Consider the following 16691-nt stretch of genomic DNA (forward strand, 5'->3'; position numbering starts at 1 on the left):
TTCGGGACCGTTTCGGATGCCGTTTAAGCTCATTTCGGGCGTTTTTCGGGGCCGTTTTTATGACGGCTAGTCGGTTCGTACGTTGCGGCCCCCACGGCTCCCGCGTGAGGCATAAGAGCATTTTTTCGCGCAACATGTAACGGGTGCGATCACACTAGCACTAAAGCACCGGATCCCATCAGAACTCTGAAGTTAAGCGTGCTTGGGCGAGAGTACTACTGGGATGGGTGACCTCCTGGGAAGTCCTCGTGTTGCACTCTCTTTTTGCCTTCGGCGCTTTTTTGTCGTCGGCACCAACCTCCGACCTTCTTTTCACTTCCCGCAACACACCGTATCTGATCCATCGAGGTCTTCTGCTTCCCTTTCACCCTCGCCTTGCGCGCCGCAGCGCCGACACCCGACACGAGCCGCGGCGTGCGACAAACGCAGCAGTTCCGGCTCGCCGGACCGTAACTTGGCACGCCGATGTCGAAATTCGGCGATTTTCCTGCCCACGGAAAGCACGTTCCGCTCGCTACGACGTGACGAACAGACGAAGTCGGTTCGGGACCGTTTCGGATGCCGTTTAAGCTCATTTCGGGCGTTTTTCGGGGCCGTTTTTATGACGGCTAGTCGGTTCGTGCGTTGCGGCCCCCACGGCTCCCGCGTGAGGCATAAGAGCATTTTTTCGCGCAACATGTAACGGGTGCGATCACACTAGCACTAAAGCACCGGATCCCATCAGAACTCTGAAGTTAAGCGTGCTTGGGCGAGAGTAGTACTGGGATGGGTGACCTCCTGGGAAGTCCTCGTGTTGCACTCTCTTTTTGCCTTCGGCGCTTTTTGTCGTCGGCACCAACCTCCGACCTTCTTTTCACTTACCGCAACACACCGTATCTGATCCATCGAGGTCTTCTGCTTCCCTTTCACCCTCGCCTTGCGCGCCGCAGCGCCCGCACCCGACACGAGCCGCGGCGTGCGACAAAAGCAGCAGTTCCGGCTCTCCGGACTGTAACTTGGCACACCGATGTCGGAATTCGGCGATTTTCGTGGCCACGGAAAGCTCGTTCCGCTGGCTACGACGTGGCGAACAGACGAAGTCGGTTCAGGACCGTTTCGGATGCCGTTTAAGCTCATTTCGGGCGTTTTTCGGGGCTGTTTTTATGACGGCTAGTCGGTTCGTGCGTTGCGGCCCCCACGGCTCCCGCGTGAGGCATAAGAGCATTTTTTGGCGCAACATGTAACGGGTGCGATCACACTAGCACTAAAGCACCGGATCCCATCAGAACTCTGAAGTTAAGCGTGCTTGGGCGAGAGTAGTACTGGGATGGGTGACCTCCTGGGAAGTCCTCGTGTTGCACTCTCTTTTTGCCTTCGGCGCTTTTTTGTCGTCGGCACCAACCTCCGACCTTCTTTTCACTTCCCGCAACACACCGTATCTGATCCATCGAGGTCTTCTGCTTCCCTTTCACCCTCGCCTTGCGCGCCGCAGCGCCGGCACCCGACACGAGCCGCGGCGTGCGACAAACGCAGCAGTTCCGGCTCGCCAGACCGTAACTTGGCACGCCGATGTCGAAATTCGGCGATTTTCCTGGCCACGGAAAGCTCGTTCCGCTGGCTACGACGTGACGAACAGACGAAGTCGGTTCGGGACCGTTTTAGATGCCGTTTAAGATCATTTCGGGCGTTTCTATGATGACTAGTCGGTTTGTGCGTTGCGGCCCCCACGGCTCCCGCGTGAGGCATAAGAGCATTTTTTCGCGCAACATGTAACGGGTGCGATCATACCAGCACTAAAGCACCGGATCCCATCAGAACTCTGAAGTTAAGCGTGCTTGAGCGAGAGTAGTACTGGGATGGGTGACCTCCTGGGAAGTCCTTGTGTTGCACTCTCTTTTTGCCTTCGGCGCTTTTTTGTCGTCGGCACCAACCTCCGACCTTCTTTTCACTTCCCGCAACACACCGTATCTGATCCATCGAGGTCTTCTGCTTCCCTTTCACCCTCGCCTTGCGCGCCGCAGCGCCGGCACCCGACACGAGCCGCGGCGTGCGACAAACGCAGCAGTTCCGGCTCGCCGGACCGTAACTTGGCACGCCGATGTCGAAATTCGGCGATTTTCCTGCCCACGGAAAGCACGTTCCGCTGGCTACGACGTGACGAACAGACGACGTCGGTTCGGGACCGTTTCGGATGCCGTTTAAGCTCATTTCGGGCGTTTTTCGGGGCCGTTTTTATGACGGCTAGTCGGTTCGTGCGTTGCGGCCCCCACGGCTCCCGCGTGAGGCATAAGAGCATTTTTTCGCGCAACATGTAACGGGTGCGATCACACTAGCACTAAAGCACCGGATCCCATCAGAACTCTGAAGTTAAGCGTGCTTGGGCGAGAGTAGTACTGGGATGGGTGACCTCCTGGGAAGTCCTCGTGTTGCACTCTCTTTTTGCCTTCGGCGCTTTTTTGTCGTCGGCACCAACCTCCGACCTTCTTTTCACTTCCCGCAACACACCGTATCTGATCCATCGAGGTCTTCTGCTTCCCTTTCACCCTCGCCTTGCACGCCGCAGCGCCGGCACCCGACACGAGCCGCGGCGTGCGACAAACGCAGCAGTTCCGGCTCGCCGGACCGTAACTTGGCACGCCGATGTCGAAATTCGGCGATTTTCCTGGCCACGGAAAGCTCGTTCCGCTGGCTACGACGTGACGAACAGACGAAGTCGGTTCGGGACCGTTTCAGATGCCGTTTAAGCTCATTTCGGGCGTTTCTATGACGGCTAGTCGGTTTGTGCGTTGCGGCCCCCACGGCGCCCGCGTGAGGCATAAGAGCATTTTTTCGCGCAACATGTAACGGGTGCGATCATACCAGCACTAAAGCACCGGATCCCATCAGAACTCTGAAGTTAAGCGTGCTTGAGCAAGAGTAGTACTGGGATGGGTGACCTCCTGAGAAGTCCTTTTGTTGCACTCTCTTTTTGCCTTCGGCGCTTTTTTGTCGTCGGCACCAACCTCCGACCTTCTTTTCACTTCCCGCAACACACCGTATCTGATCCATCGAGGTCTTCTGCTTCCCTTTCACCCTCGCCTTGCGCGCCGCAGCGCCGGCACCCGACACGAGCCGCGGCGTGCGACAAACGCAGCAGTTCCGGCTCGCCGGACCGTAACTTGGCACGCCGATGTCGAAATTCGGCGATTTTCCTGGCCACGGAAAGCACGTTCCGCTGGCTACGACGTGACGAACAGACGAAGTCGGTTCGGGACCGTTTCAGATGCCGTTTAAGCTCGTTTCGGGCGTTTTTCGGGGCGTTTCTATGACGGCTAGTCGGTTTGTGCGTTGCGGCCCCCACGGCTTCCGCGTGAGGCATAAGAGCATTTTTTCGCGCAACATGTAACGGGTGCGATCATACCAGCACTAAAGCACCGGATCCCATCAGAACTCCGAAGTTAAGCGTGCTTGGGCGAGAGTAGTACTGGAATGGGTGACCTCCTGGGAAGTCCTCGTGTTGCACTCTCTATTTACCTTCGGCGCTTTTTTGTCGTCGGCACCAACCTCCGACCTTCTTTTCACTTACCGCAACACACCGTATCTGATCCATCAAGGTCTTCTGCTTCCCTTTCACCCTCGCCTTGCGCGCCGCAGCGCCCGCACCCGACACGAGCCGCGGCGTGCGACAAAAGCAGCAGTTCCGGCTCTCTGGACTGTAACTTGGCACACCGATGTCGGAATTCGGCGATTTTCGTGGCCACGGAAAGCTCGTTCCGCTGGCTACGACGTGGCGAACAGACGAAGTCGGTTCGGGACCGTTTCGGATGCCGTTTAAGCTCATTTCGGGCGTTTTTCGGGGCCGTTTTTATGACGGCTAGTCGGTTCGTACGTTGCGGCCCCCACGGCTCCCGCGTGAGGCATAAGAGCATTTTTTCGCGCAACATGTAACGGGTGCGATCATACCAGCACTAAAGCACCGGATCCCATCAGAACTCTGAAGTTAAGCGTGCTTGGGCGAGAGTAGTACTGGGATGGGTGACCTCCTGGGAAGTCCTTGTGTTGCACTCTCTTTTTGCCTTCGGCGCTTTTTTGTCGTCGGCACCAACCTCCGACCTTCTTTTCACTTCCCGCAACACACCGTATCTGATCCATCGAGGTCTTCTGCTTCCCTTTCACCCTCTTCTTGCGCGCCGCAGCGCCGGCACCCGACACGAGCCGCGGCGTGCGACAAACGCAGCAGTTCCGGCTCGCCGGACCGTAACTTGGCACGCCGATGTCGAAATTCGGCGATTTTCCTGCCCACGGAAAGCACGTTCCGCTGGCTACGACGTGACGAACAGACGAAGTCGGTTCGGGACCGTTTCGGATGCCGTTTAAGCTCATTTCGGGCGTTTTTCGGGGCCGTTTTTATGACGGCTAGTCGGTTCGTGCGTTGCGGCCCCCACGGCTCCCGCGTGAGGCATAAGAGCATTTTTTCGCGCAACATGTAACGGGTGCGATCACACTAGCACTAAAGCACCGGATCCCATCAGAACTCTGAAGTTAAGCGTGCTTGGGCGAGAGTAGTACTGGGATGGGTGACCTCCTGGGAAGTCCTCGTGTTGCACTCTCTTTTTGCCTTCGGCGCTTTTTTGTCGTCGGCACCAACCTCCGACCTTCTTTTCACTTCCCGCAACACACCGTATCTGATCCATCGAGGTCTTCTGCTTCCCTTTCACCCTCGCCTTGCACGCCGCAGCGCCGGCACCCGACACGAGCCGCGGTGTGCGACAAACGCAGCAGTTCCGGCTCGCCGGACCGTAACTTGGCACGCCGATGTCGAAATTCGGCGATTTTCCTGGCCACGGAAAGCTCGTTCCGCTGGCTACGACGTGACGAACAGACGAAGTCGGTTCGGGACCGTTTCAGATGCCGTTTAAGCTCATTTCGGGCGTTTCTATGACGGCTAGTCGGTTTGTGCGTTGCGGCCCCCACGGCGCCCGCGTGAGGCATAAGAGCATTTTTTCGCGCAACATGTAACGGGTGCGATCATACCAGCACTAAAGCACCGGATCCCATCAGAACTCTGAAGTTAAGCGTGCTTGAGCAAGAGTAGTACTGGGATGGGTGACCTCCTGGGAAGTCCTTGTGTTGCACTCTCTTTTTGCCTTCGGCGCTTTTTTGTCGTCGGCACCAACCTCCGACCTTCTTTTCACTTCCCGCAACACACCGTATCTGATCCATCGAGGTCTTCTGCTTCCCTTTCACCATCGCCTTGCGCGCCGCAGCGCCGGCACCCGACACGAGCCGCGGCGTGCGACAAACGCAGCAGTTCCGGCTCGCCGGACCGTAACTTGGCACGCCGATGTCGAAATTCGGCGATTTTCCTGGCCACGGAAAGCACGTTCCGCTGGCTACGACGTGACGAACAGACGAAGTCGGTTCGGGACCGTTTCGGATGCCGTTTAAGCTCGTTTCGGGCGTTTTTCGGGGCCGTTTCTATGACGGCTAGTCGGTTCGTGCGTTGCGGCCCCCACGGCTCCCGCGTGAGGCATAAGAGCATTTTTTCGCGCAACATGTAACGGGTGCGATCATACCAGCACTAAAGCACCGGATCCCATCAGAACTCCGAAGTTAAGCGTGCTTGGGCGAGAGTAGTACTGGGATGGGTGACCTCCTGGGAAGTCCTCGTGTTGCACTCTCTTTTTACCTTCGGCGCTTTTTTGTCGTCGGCACCAACCTCCGACCTTCTTTTCACTTCCCGCAACACACCGTATCTGATCCATCGAGGTCTTCTGCTTCCCTTTCACCCTCGCCTTGCGCGCCGCAGCGCCGGCACCCGACACGAGCCGCGGCGTGCGACAAACGCAGCAGTTCCGGGTCGCCGGACCGTAACTTGGCACGCCGATGTCGGAATTCGGCGATTTTCGTGGCCACGGAAAGCTCGTTCCGCTGGCTACGACGTGGCGAACAGACGAAGTCGGTTCGGGAACGTTTCGGATGCCGTTTAAGCTCGTTTCGGGCGTTTTTCGGGGCCGTTTCTATGACGGCTAGTCGGTTCGTGCGTTGCGGCCCCCACGGCTCCCGCGTGAGGCATAAGAGCATTTTTTCGCGCAACATGTAACGGGTGCGATCATACCAGCACTAAAGCACCGGATCCCATCAGAACTCCGAAGTTAAGCGTGCTTGGGCGAGAGTAGTACTGGGATGGGTGACCTCCTGGGAAGTCCTTGTGTTGCACTCTTTTTTTGCCTTCGGCGCTTTTTTGTCGTCGGCAACAACCTTCGACCTTCTTTTCACTTCCCGCAACACACCGTATCTGATCCATCGAGGTCTTCTGCTTCCCTTTCACCCTCGCCTTGCGCGCCGCAGCGCCGGCACCCGACACGAGCCGCGGCGTGCGACAAACGCAGCAGTTCCGGGTCGCCGGACCGTAACTTGGCACGCCGATGTCGGAATTCGGCGATTTTCGTGGCCACGGAAAGCTCGTTCCGCTGGCTACGACGTGGCGAACAGACGAAGTCGGTTCGGGACCATTTCGGATGCCGTTTAAGCTCGTTTCGGGCGTTTTTCGGGGCCGTTTCTATGACGGCTAGTCGGTTCGTGCGTTGCGGCCCCCACGGCTCCCGCGTGAGGCATAAGAGAATTTTTTCGCGCAACATGTAACGGGTGCGATCATACCAGCACTAAAGCACCGGATCCCATCAGAACTCCGAAGTTAAGCGTGCTTGGGCGAGAGTAGTACTGGGATGGTTGACCTCCTGGGAAGTCCTCGTGTTGCACTCTCTTTTTGCCTTCGGCGCTTTTTTGTCGTCGGCACCAACCTTCGACCTTCTTTTCACTTCCCGCAACACACCGTATCTGATCCATCAAGGTCTTCTGCTTCCCTTTCACCCTCGCCTTGCGCGCCGCAGCGCCCGCACCCGACACGAGCCGCGGCGTGCGACAAAAGCAGCAGTTCCGGCTCTCTGGACTGTAACTTGGCACACCGATGTCGGAATTCGGCGATTTTCGTGGCCACGGAAAGCTCGTTCCGCTGGCTACGACGTGGCGAACAGACGAAGTCGGTTCGGGACCGTTTCGGATGCCGTTTAAGCTCATTTCGGGCGTTTTTCGGGGCCGTTTTTATGACGGCTAGTCGGTTCGTACGTTGCGGCCCCCACGGCTCCCGCGTGAGGCATAAGAGCATTTTTTCGCGCAACATGTAACGGGTGCGATCACACTAGCACTAAAGCACCGGATCCCATCAGAACTCTGAAGTTAAGCGTGCTTGGGCGAGAGTAGTACTGGGATGGGTGACCTCCTGGGAAGTCCTCGTGTTGCACTCTCTTTTTGCCTTCGGCGCTTTTTTGTCGTCGGCACCAACCTCCGACCTTCTTTTCACTTCCCGCAACACACCGTATCTGATCCATCGAGGTCTTCTGCTTCCCTTTCACCCTCGCCTTGCGCGCCGCAGCGCCGGCACCCGACACGAGCCGCGGCGTGCGACAAACGCAGCAGTTCCGGGTCGCCGGACCGTAACTTGGCACGCCGATGTCGGAATTCGGCGATTTTCGTGGCCACGGAAAGCTCGTTCCGCTGGCTACGACGTGGCGAACAGACGAAGTCGGTTCGGGACCGTTTCGGATGCCGTTTAAGCTCGTTTCGGGCGTTTTTCGGGGCCGTTTCTATGACGGCTAGTCGGTTCCTGCGTTGCGGCCCCCACGGCTCCCGCGTGAGGCATAAGAGCATTTTTTCGCGCAACATGTAACGGGTGCGATCATACCAGCACTAAAGCACCGGATCCCATCAGAACTCCGAAGTTAAGCGTGCTTGGGCGAGAGTAGTACTGGAATGGGTGACCTCCTGGGAAGTCCTCGTGTTGCACTCTCTATTTACCTTCGGCGCTTTTTTGTCGTCGGCACCAACCTCCGACCTTCTTTTCACTTCCCGCAACACACCGTATCTGATCCATCAAGGTCTTCTGCTTCCCTTTCACCCTCGCCTTGCGCGCCGCAGCGCCCGCACCCGACACGAGCCGCGGCGTGCGACAAAAGCAGCAGTTCCGGCTCTCTGGACTGTAACTTGGCACACCGATGTCGGAATTCGGCGATTTTCGTGGCCACGGAAAGCTCGTTCCGCTGGCTACGACGTGGCGAACAGACGAAGTCGGTTCGGGACCGTTTCGGATGCCGTTTAAGCTCATTTCGGGCGTTTTTCGGGGCCGTTTTTATGACGGCTAGTCGGTTCGTACGTTGCGGCCCCCACGGCTCCCGCGTGAGGCATAAGAGCATTTTTTCGCGCAACATGTAACGGGTGCGATCACACTAGCACTAAAGCACCGGATCCCATCAGAACTCTGAAGTTAAGCGTGCTTGGGCGAGAGTAGTACTGGGATGGGTGACCTCCTGGGAAGTCCTCGTGTTGCACTCTCTTTTTGCCTTCGGCGCTTTTTTGTCGTCGGCACCAACCTCCGACCTTCTTTTCACTTCCCGCAACACACCGTATCTGATCCATCGAGGTCTTCTGCTTCCCTTTCACCCTCGCCTTGCGCGCCGCAGCGCCGGCACCCGACACGAGCCGCGGCGTGCGACAAACGCAGCAGTTCCGGCTCGCCGGACCGTAACTTGGCACGCCGATGTCGAAATTCGGCGATTTTCCTGCCCACGGAAAGCACGTTCCGCTGGCTACGACGTGACGAACAGACAAAGTCGGTTCGGGACCGTTTCGGATGCCGTTTAAGCTCATTTCGGGCGTTTTTCGGGGCCGTTTTTATGACGGCTAGTCGGTTCGTACGTTGCGGCCCCCACGGCTCCCGCGTGAGACATAAGAGCATTTTTTCGCGCAACATGTAACGGGTGCGATCACACTAGCACTAAAGCACCGGATCCCATCAGAACTCTAAAGTTAAGCGTGCTTGGGCGAGAGTAGTACTGGGATGGGTGACCTCCTGGGAAGTCCTCGTGTTGCACTCTCTTTTTGCCTTCGGCGCTTTTTTGTCGTCGGCACCAACCTCCGACCTTCTTTTCACTTCCCGCAACACACCGTATCTGATCCATCGAGGTCTTCTGCTTCCCTTTCACCCTCGCCTTGCGCGCCGCAGCGCCGGCACCCGACACGAGCCGCGGCGTGCGACAAACGCAGCAGTTCCGGGTCGCCGGACTTTAACTTGGCACGCCGATGTCGGAATTCGGCGATTTTCGTGGCCACGGAAAGCTCGTTCCGCTGGCTACGACGTGGCGAACAGACGAAGTCGGTTCGGGACCGTTTCGGATGCCGTTTAAGCTCGTTTCGGGCGTTTTTCGGGGCCGTTTCTATGACGGCTAGTCGGTTCGTGCGTTGCGGCCCCCACGGCTCCCGCGTGAGGCATAAGAGCATTTTTTCGCGCAACATGTAACGGGTGCGATCATACCAGCACTAAAGCACCGGATCCCATCAGAACTCCGAAGTTAAGCGTGCTTGGGCGAGAGTAGTACTGGAATGGGTGACCTCCTGGGAAGTCCTCGTGTTGCACTCTCTATTTACCTTCGGCGCTTTTTTGTCGTCGGCACCAACCTCCGACCTTCTTTTCACTTCCCGCAACACACCGTATCTGATCCATCAAGGTCTTCTGCTTCCCTTTCACCCTCGCCTTGCGCGCCGCAGCGCCCGCACCCGACACGAGCCGCGGCGTGCGACAAAAGCAGCAGTTCCGGCTCTCTGGACTGTAACTTGGCACACCGATGTCGGAATTCGGCGATTTTCGTGGCCACGGAAAGCTCGTTCCGCTGGCTACGACGTGGCGAACAGACGAAGTCGGTTCGGGACCGTTTCGGATGCCGTTTAAGCTCATTTCGGGCGTTTTTCGGGGCCGTTTTTATGACGGCTAGTCGGTTCGTACGTTGCGGCCCCCACGGCTCCCGCGTGAGGCATAAGAGCATTTTTTCGCGCAACATGTAACGGGTGCGATCACACTAGCACTAAAGCACCGGATCCCATCAGAACTCTGAAGTTAAGCGTGCTTGGGCGAGAGTAGTACTGGGATGGGTGACCTCCTGGGAAGTCCTCGTGTTGCACTCTCTTTTTGCCTTCGGCGCTTTTTTGTCGTCGGCACCAACCTCCGACCTTCTTTTCACTTCCCGCAACACACCGTATCTGATCCATCGAGGTCTTCTGCTTCCCTTTCACCCTCGCCTTGCGCGCCGCAGCGCCGGCACCCGACACGAGCCGCGGCGTGCGACAAACGCAGCAGTTCCGGGTCGCCGGACCGTAACTTGGCACGCCGATGTCGGAATTCGGCGATTTTCGTGGCCACGGAAAGCTCGTTCCGCTGGCTACGACGTGGCGAACAGACGAAGTCGGTTCGGGACCGTTTCGGATGCCGTTTAAGCTCGTTTCGGGCGTTTTTCGGGGCCGTTTCTATGACGGCTAGTCGGTTCCTGCGTTGCGGCCCCCACGGCTCCCGCGTGAGGCATAAGAGCATTTTTTCGCGCAACATGTAACGGGTGCGATCATACCAGCACTAAAGCACCGGATCCCATCAGAACTCCGAAGTTAAGCGTGCTTGGGCGAGAGTAGTACTGGAATGGGTGACCTCCTGGGAAGTCCTCGTGTTGCACTCTCTATTTACCTTCGGCGCTTTTTTGTCGTCGGCACCAACCTCCGACCTTCTTTTCACTTCCCGCAACACACCGTATCTGATCCATCAAGGTCTTCTGCTTCCCTTTCACCCTCGCCTTGCGCGCCGCAGCGCCCGCACCCGACACGAGCCGCGGCGTGCGACAAAAGCAGCAGTTCCGGCTCTCTGGACTGTAACTTGGCACACCGATGTCGGAATTCGGCGATTTTCGTGGCCACGGAAAGCTCGTTCCGCTGGCTACGACGTGGCGAACAGACGAAGTCGGTTCGGGACCGTTTCGGATGCCGTTTAAGCTCATTTCGGGCGTTTTTCGGGGCCGTTTTTATGACGGCTAGTCGGTTCGTACGTTGCGGCCCCCACGGCTCCCGCGTGAGGCATAAGAGCATTTTTTCGCGCAACATGTAACGGGTGCGATCACACTAGCACTAAAGCACCGGATCCCATCAGAACTCTGAAGTTAAGCGTGCTTGGGCGAGAGTAGTACTGGGATGGGTGACCTCCTGGGAAGTCCTCGTGTTGCACTCTCTTTTTGCCTTCGGCGCTTTTTTGTCGTCGGCACCAACCTCCGACCTTCTTTTCACTTCCCGCAACACACCGTATCTGATCCATCGAGGTCTTCTGCTTCCCTTTCACCCTCGCCTTGCGCGCCGCAGCGCCGGCACCCGACACGAGCCGCGGCGTGCGACAAACGCAGCAGTTCCGGCTCGCCGGACCGTAACTTGGCACGCCGATGTCGAAATTCGGCGATTTTCCTGCCCACGGAAAGCACGTTCCGCTGGCTACGACGTGACGAACAGACAAAGTCGGTTCGGGACCGTTTCGGATGCCGTTTAAGCTCATTTCGGGCGTTTTTCGGGGCCGTTTTTATGACGGCTAGTCGGTTCGTACGTTGCGGCCCCCACGGCTCCCGCGTGAGGCATAAGAGCATTTTTTCGCGCAACATGTAACGGGTGCGATCACACTAGCACTAAAGCACCGGATCCCATCAGAACTCTGAAGTTAAGCGTGCTTGGGCGAGAGTAGTACTGGGATGGGTGACCTCCTGGGAAGTCCTCGTGTTGCACTCTCTTTTTGCCTTCGGCGCTTTTTTGTCGTCGGCACCAACCTCCGACCTTCTTTTCACTTCCCGCAACACACCGTATCTGATCCATCGAGGTCTTCTGCTTCCCTTTCACCCTCGCCTTGCGCGCCGCAGCGCCGGCACCCGACACGAGCCGCGGCGTGCGACAAACGCAGCAGTTCCGGCTCGCCGGACCGTAACTTGGCACGCCGATGTCGAAATTCGGCGATTTTCCTGCCCACGGAAAGCACGTTCCGCTGGCTACGACGTGACGAACAGACAAAGTCGGTTCGGGACCGTTTCGGATGCCGTTTAAGCTCATTTCGGGCGTTTTTCGGGGCCGTTTTTATGACGGCTAGTCGGTTCGTGCGTTGCGGCCCCCACGGCTCCCGCGTGAGGCATAAGAGCATTTTTTCGCGCAACATGTAACGGGTGCGATCACACTAGCACTAAAGCACCGGATCCCATCAGAACTCTGAAGTTAAGCGTGCTTGGGCGAGAGTAGTACTGGGATGGGTGACCTCCTGGGAAGTCCTCGTGTTGCACTCTCTTTTTGCCTTCGGCGCTTTTTGTCGTCGGCACCAACCTCCGACCTTCTTTTCACTTACCGCAACACACCGTATCTGATCCATCGAGGTCTTCTGCTTCCCTTTCACCCTCGCCTTGCGCGCCGCAGCGCCCGCACCCGACACGAGCCGCGGCGTGCGACAAAAGCAGCAGTTCCGGCTCTCCGGACTGTAACTTGGCACACCGATGTCGGAATTCGGCGATTTTCGTGGCCACGGAAAGCTCGTTCCGCTGGCTACGACGTGGCGAACAGACGAAGTCGGTTCAGGACCGTTTCGGATGCCGTTTAAGCTCATTTCGGGCGTTTTTTGGGGCCGTTTTTATGACGGCTAGTCGGTTCGTGCGTTGCGGCCCCCACGGCTCCCGCGTGAGGCATAAGAGCATTTTTTGGCGCAACATGTAACGGGTGCGATCACACTAGCACTAAAGCACCGGATCCCATCAGAACTCTGAAGTTAAGCGTGCTTGGGCGAGAGTAGTACTGGGATGGGTGACCTCCTGGGAAGTCCTCGTGTTGCACTCTCTTTTTGCCTTCGGCGCTTTTTTGTCGTCGGCACCAACCTCTGACCTTCTTTTCACTTCCCGCAACACACCGTATCTGATCCATCGAGGTCTTCTGCTTCCCTTTCACCCTCGCCTTGCGCGCCGCAGCGCCGGCACCCGACACGAGCCGCGGCGTGCGACAAACGCAGCAGTTCCGGCTCGCCAGACCGTAACTTGGCACGCCGATGTCGAAATTCGGCGATTTTCCTGGCCACGGAAAGCTCGTTCCGCTGGCTACGACGTGACGAACAAACGAAGTCGGTTCTGGACCGTTTTAGATGCCGTTTAAGATCATTTCGGGCGTTTCTATGATGACTAGTCGGTTTGTGCGTTGCGGCCCCCACGGCTCCCGCGTGAGGCATAAGAGCATTTTTTCGCGCAACATGTAACGGGTGCGATCATACCAGCACTAAAGCACCGGATCCCATCAGAACTCTGAAGTTAAGCGTGCTTGAGCGAGAGTAGTACTGGGATGGGTGACCTCCTGGGAAGTCCTTGTATTGCACTCTCTTTTTGCCTTCGGCGCTTTTTTGTCGTCGGCACCAACCTCCGACCTTCTTTTCACTTCCCGCAACACACCGTATCTGATCCATCGAGGTCTTCTGCTTCCCTTTCACCCTCGCCTTGCGCGCCGCAGCGCCGGCACCCGACACGAGCCGCGGCGTGCGACAAACGCAGCAGTTCCGGCTCGCCGGACCGTAACTTGGCACGCCGATGTCGAAATTCGGCGATTTTCCTGCCCACGGAAAGCACGTTCCGCTGGCTACGACGTGACGAACAGACGAAGTCGGTTCGGGACCGTTTCGGATGCCGTTTAAGCTCATTTCGGGCGTTTTTCGGGGCCGTTTTATGACGGCTAGTCGGTTCGTGCGTTGCGGCCCCCACGGCTCCCGCGTGAGGCATAAGAGCATTTTTTCGCGCAACATGTAACGGGTGCGATCACACTAGCACTAAAGCACCGGATCCCATCAGAACTCTGAAGTTAAGCGTGCTTGGGCGAGAGTAGTACTGGGATGGGTGACCTCCTGGGAAGTCCTCGTGTTGCACTCTCTTTTTGCCTTCGGCGCTTTTTTGTCGTCGGCACCAACCTCCGACCTTCTTTTCACTTCCCGCAACACACCGTATCTGATCCATCGAGGTCTTCTGCTTCCCTTTCACCCTCGCCTTGCACGCCGCAGCGCCGGCACCCGACACGAGCCGCGGCGTGCGACAAACGCAGCAGTTCCGGCTCGCCGGACCGTAACTTGGCACGCCGATGTCGAAATTCGGCGATTTTCCTGCCCACGGAAAGCACGTTCCGCTGGCTACGACGTGACGAACAGACGAAGTCGGTTCGGGACCGTTTCGGATGCCGTTTAAGCTCATTTCGGGCGTTTTTCGGGGCCGTTTTTATGACGGCTAGTCGGTTCGTGCGTTGCGGCCCCCACGGCTCCCGCGTGAGGCATAAGAGCATTTTTTCGCGCAACATGTAACGGGTGCGATCACACTAGCACTAAAGCACCGGATCCCATCAGAACTCTGAAGTTAAGCGTGCTTGGGCGAGAGTAGTACTGGGATGGGTGACCTCCTGGGAAGTCCTCGTGTTGCACTCTCTTTTTGCCTTCGGCGCTTTTTTGTCGTCGGCACCAACCTCCGACCTTCTTTTCACTTCCCGCAACACACCGTATCTGATCCATCGAGGTCTTCTGCTTCCCTTTCACCCTCGCCTTTCGCGCCGCAGCGCCGGCACCCGACACGAGCCGCGGCGTGCGACAAACGCAGCAGTTCCGGCTCGCCGGACCGTAACTTGGCACGCCGATGTCGAAATTCGGCGATTTTCCTGCCCACGGAAAGCACGTTCCGCTGGCTACGACGTGACGAACAGACGAAGTCGGTTCGGGACCGTTTCGGATGCCGTTTAAGCTCATTTCGGGCGTTTTTCGGGGCCGTTTTTATGACGGCTAGTCGGTTCGTGCGTTGCGGCCCCCACGGCTCCCGCGTGAGGCATAAGAGCATTTTTTCGCGCAACATGTAACGGGTGCGATCACACTAGCACTAAAGCACCGGATCCCATCAGAACTCTGAAGTTAAGCGTGCTTGGGCGAGAGTAGTACTGGGATGGGTGACCTCCTGGGAAGTCCTCGTGTTGCACTCTCTTTTTGCCTTCGGCGCTTTTTGTCGTCGGCACCAACCTCCGACCTTCTTTTCACTTACCGCAACACACCGTATCTGATCCATCGAGGTCTTCTGCTTCCCTTTCACCCTCGCCTTGCGCGCCGCAGCGCCCGCACCCGACACGAGCCGCGGCGTGCGACAAAAGCAGCAGTTCCGGCTCTCCGGACTGTAACTTGGCACACCGATGTCGGAATTCGGCGATTTTCGTGGCCACGGAAAGCTCGTTCCGCTGGCTACGACCTGGCGAACAGACGAAGTCGGTTCAGGACCGTTTCGGATGCCGTTTAAGCTCATTTCGGGCGTTTTTCGGGGCCGTTTTTATGACGGCTAGTCGGTTCGTGCGTTGCGGCCCCCACGGCTCCCGCGTGAGGCATAAGAGCATTTTTTCGCGCAACATGTAACGGGTGCGATCATACCAGCACTAAAGCACCGGATTCCATCAGAACTCTGAAGTTAAGCGTGCTTGAGCAAGAGTAGTACTGGGATGGGTGACCTCCTGGGAAGTCCTTGTGTTGCACTCTCTTTTTGCCTTCGGCGCTTTTTTGTCGTCGGCACCAACCTCCGACCTTCTTTTCACTTCCCGCAACACACCGTATCTGATCCATCGAGGTCTTCTGCTTCCCTTTCACCCTCGCCTTGCGCGCCGCAGCGCCGGCACCCGACACGAGCCGCGGCGTGCGACAAACGCAGCAGTTCCGGCTCGCCGGACCGTAACTTGGCACGCCGATGTCGAAATTCGGCGATTTTCCTGGCCACGGAAAGCACGTTCCGCTGGCTACGACGTGACGAACAGACGAAGTCGGTTCGGGACCGTTTCAGATGCCGTTTAAGCTCGTTTCGGGCGTTTTTCGGGGCGTTTCTATGACGGCTAGTCGGTTTGTGCGTTGCGGCCCCCACGGCTCCCGCGTGAGGCATAAGAGCATTTTTTCGCGCAACATGTAACGGGTGCGATCATACCAGCACTAAAGCACCGGATTCCATCAGAACTCCGAAGTTTAGCGTGCTTGGGCGAGAGTAGTACTGGGATGGGTGACCTCCTGGGAAGTCCTCGTGTTGCACTCTCTTTTTGCCTTCGGCGCTTTTTTGTCGTCGGCACCAACCTCCGACCTTCTTTTCACTTCCCGCAACACACCGTATCTGATCCATCGAGGTCTTCTGCTTCCCTTTCACCCTCGCCTTGCGCGCCGCAGCGCCGGCACCCGACACGAGCCGCGGCGTGCGACAAAAGCAGCAGTTCCGGCTCTCCGGACCGTAACTTGGCACGCCGATGTCGAAATTCGGCGATTTTCCTGGCCACGGAAAGCTCGTTCCGCTGGCTACGACGTGACGAACAGACGAAGTCGGTTCGGGACCGTTTTAGATGCCGTTTAAGATCATTTCGGGCGTTTCTATGATGACTAGTCGGTTTGTGCGTTGCGGCCCCCACGGCTCCCGCGTGAGGCATAAGAGCATTTTTTCGCGCAACATGTAACGGGTGCGATCATACCAGCACTAAAGCACCGGATCCCATCAGAACTCTGAAGTTAAGCGTGCTTGAGCGAGAGTAGTACTGGGATGGGTGACCTCCTGGGAAGTCCTTGTGTTGCACTCTCTTTTTGCCTTCGGCGCTTTTTTGTCGTCGGCACCAACCTCCGACCTTCTTTTCACTTCCCGCAACACACCGTATCTGATCCATCGAGGTCTTCTGCTTCCCTTTCACCCTCGCCTTGCGCGCCGCAGCGCCGGCACCCGACACGAGCCGCGGCGTGCGACAAACGCAGCAGTTCCGGCTCGCCGGACCGTAACTTGGCACGCCGATGTTGAAATTCGGCGATTTTCCTGCCCACGGAAAGC

The 16691-nt window shown here is 57.6% G+C and overlaps 31 non-coding genes across 31 annotated transcripts; all 31 read left to right on the forward strand.

Moving 5' to 3' along the window:
- Positions 1-141: 141 nt before the first annotated feature.
- Positions 142-260, forward strand: LOC149850040 (5S ribosomal RNA). Its single transcript, XR_016426353.1, has one exon. It is a non-coding gene; the product is annotated as a 5S ribosomal RNA (ribosomal RNA).
- A 423-nt stretch (positions 261-683) lies between these two features.
- Positions 684-802, forward strand: LOC149850041 (5S ribosomal RNA). The gene has a single exon (XR_016434898.1). It is a non-coding gene; the product is annotated as a 5S ribosomal RNA (ribosomal RNA).
- Positions 803-1224: 422 nt separating this feature from the next.
- Positions 1225-1343, forward strand: LOC149850042 (5S ribosomal RNA). The gene has a single exon (XR_016434899.1). It is a non-coding gene; the product is annotated as a 5S ribosomal RNA (ribosomal RNA).
- Positions 1344-1753: 410 nt separating this feature from the next.
- On the forward strand, positions 1754-1872 carry LOC149850043 (5S ribosomal RNA). The gene has a single exon (XR_016437082.1). It is a non-coding gene; the product is annotated as a 5S ribosomal RNA (ribosomal RNA).
- Positions 1873-2295: 423 nt separating this feature from the next.
- LOC149850044 (5S ribosomal RNA) lies at positions 2296-2414 on the forward strand. Its single transcript, XR_016434901.1, has one exon. It is a non-coding gene; the product is annotated as a 5S ribosomal RNA (ribosomal RNA).
- A 410-nt stretch (positions 2415-2824) lies between these two features.
- On the forward strand, positions 2825-2943 carry LOC149850045 (5S ribosomal RNA). The gene has a single exon (XR_016426134.1). It is a non-coding gene; the product is annotated as a 5S ribosomal RNA (ribosomal RNA).
- Positions 2944-3365: 422 nt separating this feature from the next.
- On the forward strand, positions 3366-3484 carry LOC149850046 (5S ribosomal RNA). The gene has a single exon (XR_016426577.1). It is a non-coding gene; the product is annotated as a 5S ribosomal RNA (ribosomal RNA).
- Positions 3485-3907: 423 nt separating this feature from the next.
- LOC149850047 (5S ribosomal RNA) lies at positions 3908-4026 on the forward strand. Its single transcript, XR_016427271.1, has one exon. It is a non-coding gene; the product is annotated as a 5S ribosomal RNA (ribosomal RNA).
- Positions 4027-4449: 423 nt separating this feature from the next.
- LOC149850048 (5S ribosomal RNA) lies at positions 4450-4568 on the forward strand. The gene has a single exon (XR_016434902.1). It is a non-coding gene; the product is annotated as a 5S ribosomal RNA (ribosomal RNA).
- A 410-nt stretch (positions 4569-4978) lies between these two features.
- LOC149850049 (5S ribosomal RNA) lies at positions 4979-5097 on the forward strand. Its single transcript, XR_016434355.1, has one exon. It is a non-coding gene; the product is annotated as a 5S ribosomal RNA (ribosomal RNA).
- A 423-nt stretch (positions 5098-5520) lies between these two features.
- On the forward strand, positions 5521-5639 carry LOC149850050 (5S ribosomal RNA). The gene has a single exon (XR_016434105.1). It is a non-coding gene; the product is annotated as a 5S ribosomal RNA (ribosomal RNA).
- A 423-nt stretch (positions 5640-6062) lies between these two features.
- Positions 6063-6181, forward strand: LOC149850051 (5S ribosomal RNA). Its single transcript, XR_016426620.1, has one exon. It is a non-coding gene; the product is annotated as a 5S ribosomal RNA (ribosomal RNA).
- Positions 6182-6604: 423 nt separating this feature from the next.
- On the forward strand, positions 6605-6723 carry LOC149850052 (5S ribosomal RNA). Its single transcript, XR_016426953.1, has one exon. It is a non-coding gene; the product is annotated as a 5S ribosomal RNA (ribosomal RNA).
- Positions 6724-7146: 423 nt separating this feature from the next.
- On the forward strand, positions 7147-7265 carry LOC149850053 (5S ribosomal RNA). Its single transcript, XR_016434904.1, has one exon. It is a non-coding gene; the product is annotated as a 5S ribosomal RNA (ribosomal RNA).
- Positions 7266-7688: 423 nt separating this feature from the next.
- On the forward strand, positions 7689-7807 carry LOC149850054 (5S ribosomal RNA). Its single transcript, XR_016426578.1, has one exon. It is a non-coding gene; the product is annotated as a 5S ribosomal RNA (ribosomal RNA).
- A 423-nt stretch (positions 7808-8230) lies between these two features.
- On the forward strand, positions 8231-8349 carry LOC149850055 (5S ribosomal RNA). The gene has a single exon (XR_016434905.1). It is a non-coding gene; the product is annotated as a 5S ribosomal RNA (ribosomal RNA).
- A 423-nt stretch (positions 8350-8772) lies between these two features.
- Positions 8773-8891, forward strand: LOC149850056 (5S ribosomal RNA). Its single transcript, XR_016426143.1, has one exon. It is a non-coding gene; the product is annotated as a 5S ribosomal RNA (ribosomal RNA).
- A 423-nt stretch (positions 8892-9314) lies between these two features.
- LOC149850057 (5S ribosomal RNA) lies at positions 9315-9433 on the forward strand. The gene has a single exon (XR_016426581.1). It is a non-coding gene; the product is annotated as a 5S ribosomal RNA (ribosomal RNA).
- Positions 9434-9856: 423 nt separating this feature from the next.
- LOC149850058 (5S ribosomal RNA) lies at positions 9857-9975 on the forward strand. Its single transcript, XR_016434906.1, has one exon. It is a non-coding gene; the product is annotated as a 5S ribosomal RNA (ribosomal RNA).
- A 423-nt stretch (positions 9976-10398) lies between these two features.
- Positions 10399-10517, forward strand: LOC149850059 (5S ribosomal RNA). The gene has a single exon (XR_016426583.1). It is a non-coding gene; the product is annotated as a 5S ribosomal RNA (ribosomal RNA).
- Positions 10518-10940: 423 nt separating this feature from the next.
- LOC149850060 (5S ribosomal RNA) lies at positions 10941-11059 on the forward strand. The gene has a single exon (XR_016434907.1). It is a non-coding gene; the product is annotated as a 5S ribosomal RNA (ribosomal RNA).
- Positions 11060-11482: 423 nt separating this feature from the next.
- On the forward strand, positions 11483-11601 carry LOC149850061 (5S ribosomal RNA). Its single transcript, XR_016434908.1, has one exon. It is a non-coding gene; the product is annotated as a 5S ribosomal RNA (ribosomal RNA).
- Positions 11602-12024: 423 nt separating this feature from the next.
- Positions 12025-12143, forward strand: LOC149850062 (5S ribosomal RNA). Its single transcript, XR_016434909.1, has one exon. It is a non-coding gene; the product is annotated as a 5S ribosomal RNA (ribosomal RNA).
- A 422-nt stretch (positions 12144-12565) lies between these two features.
- On the forward strand, positions 12566-12684 carry LOC149850063 (5S ribosomal RNA). Its single transcript, XR_016434911.1, has one exon. It is a non-coding gene; the product is annotated as a 5S ribosomal RNA (ribosomal RNA).
- Positions 12685-13094: 410 nt separating this feature from the next.
- On the forward strand, positions 13095-13213 carry LOC149850064 (5S ribosomal RNA). Its single transcript, XR_016436229.1, has one exon. It is a non-coding gene; the product is annotated as a 5S ribosomal RNA (ribosomal RNA).
- A 422-nt stretch (positions 13214-13635) lies between these two features.
- On the forward strand, positions 13636-13754 carry LOC149850065 (5S ribosomal RNA). Its single transcript, XR_016434913.1, has one exon. It is a non-coding gene; the product is annotated as a 5S ribosomal RNA (ribosomal RNA).
- A 423-nt stretch (positions 13755-14177) lies between these two features.
- LOC149850066 (5S ribosomal RNA) lies at positions 14178-14296 on the forward strand. Its single transcript, XR_016434917.1, has one exon. It is a non-coding gene; the product is annotated as a 5S ribosomal RNA (ribosomal RNA).
- A 423-nt stretch (positions 14297-14719) lies between these two features.
- Positions 14720-14838, forward strand: LOC149850067 (5S ribosomal RNA). The gene has a single exon (XR_016434918.1). It is a non-coding gene; the product is annotated as a 5S ribosomal RNA (ribosomal RNA).
- A 422-nt stretch (positions 14839-15260) lies between these two features.
- On the forward strand, positions 15261-15379 carry LOC149850068 (5S ribosomal RNA). The gene has a single exon (XR_016425894.1). It is a non-coding gene; the product is annotated as a 5S ribosomal RNA (ribosomal RNA).
- A 422-nt stretch (positions 15380-15801) lies between these two features.
- On the forward strand, positions 15802-15920 carry LOC149850069 (5S ribosomal RNA). Its single transcript, XR_016434551.1, has one exon. It is a non-coding gene; the product is annotated as a 5S ribosomal RNA (ribosomal RNA).
- Positions 15921-16330: 410 nt separating this feature from the next.
- LOC149850070 (5S ribosomal RNA) lies at positions 16331-16449 on the forward strand. The gene has a single exon (XR_016437093.1). It is a non-coding gene; the product is annotated as a 5S ribosomal RNA (ribosomal RNA).
- The last annotated feature ends 242 nt before the right edge of the window (positions 16450-16691 follow it).

This window comes from Nuphar pumila, chromosome 1, assembly GCF_984573655.1.
Source record: "Nuphar pumila chromosome 1, dmNupPumi1.hap1.1, whole genome shotgun sequence".
NCBI classification, from domain to species: domain Eukaryota; kingdom Viridiplantae; phylum Streptophyta; class Magnoliopsida; order Nymphaeales; family Nymphaeaceae; genus Nuphar; species Nuphar pumila.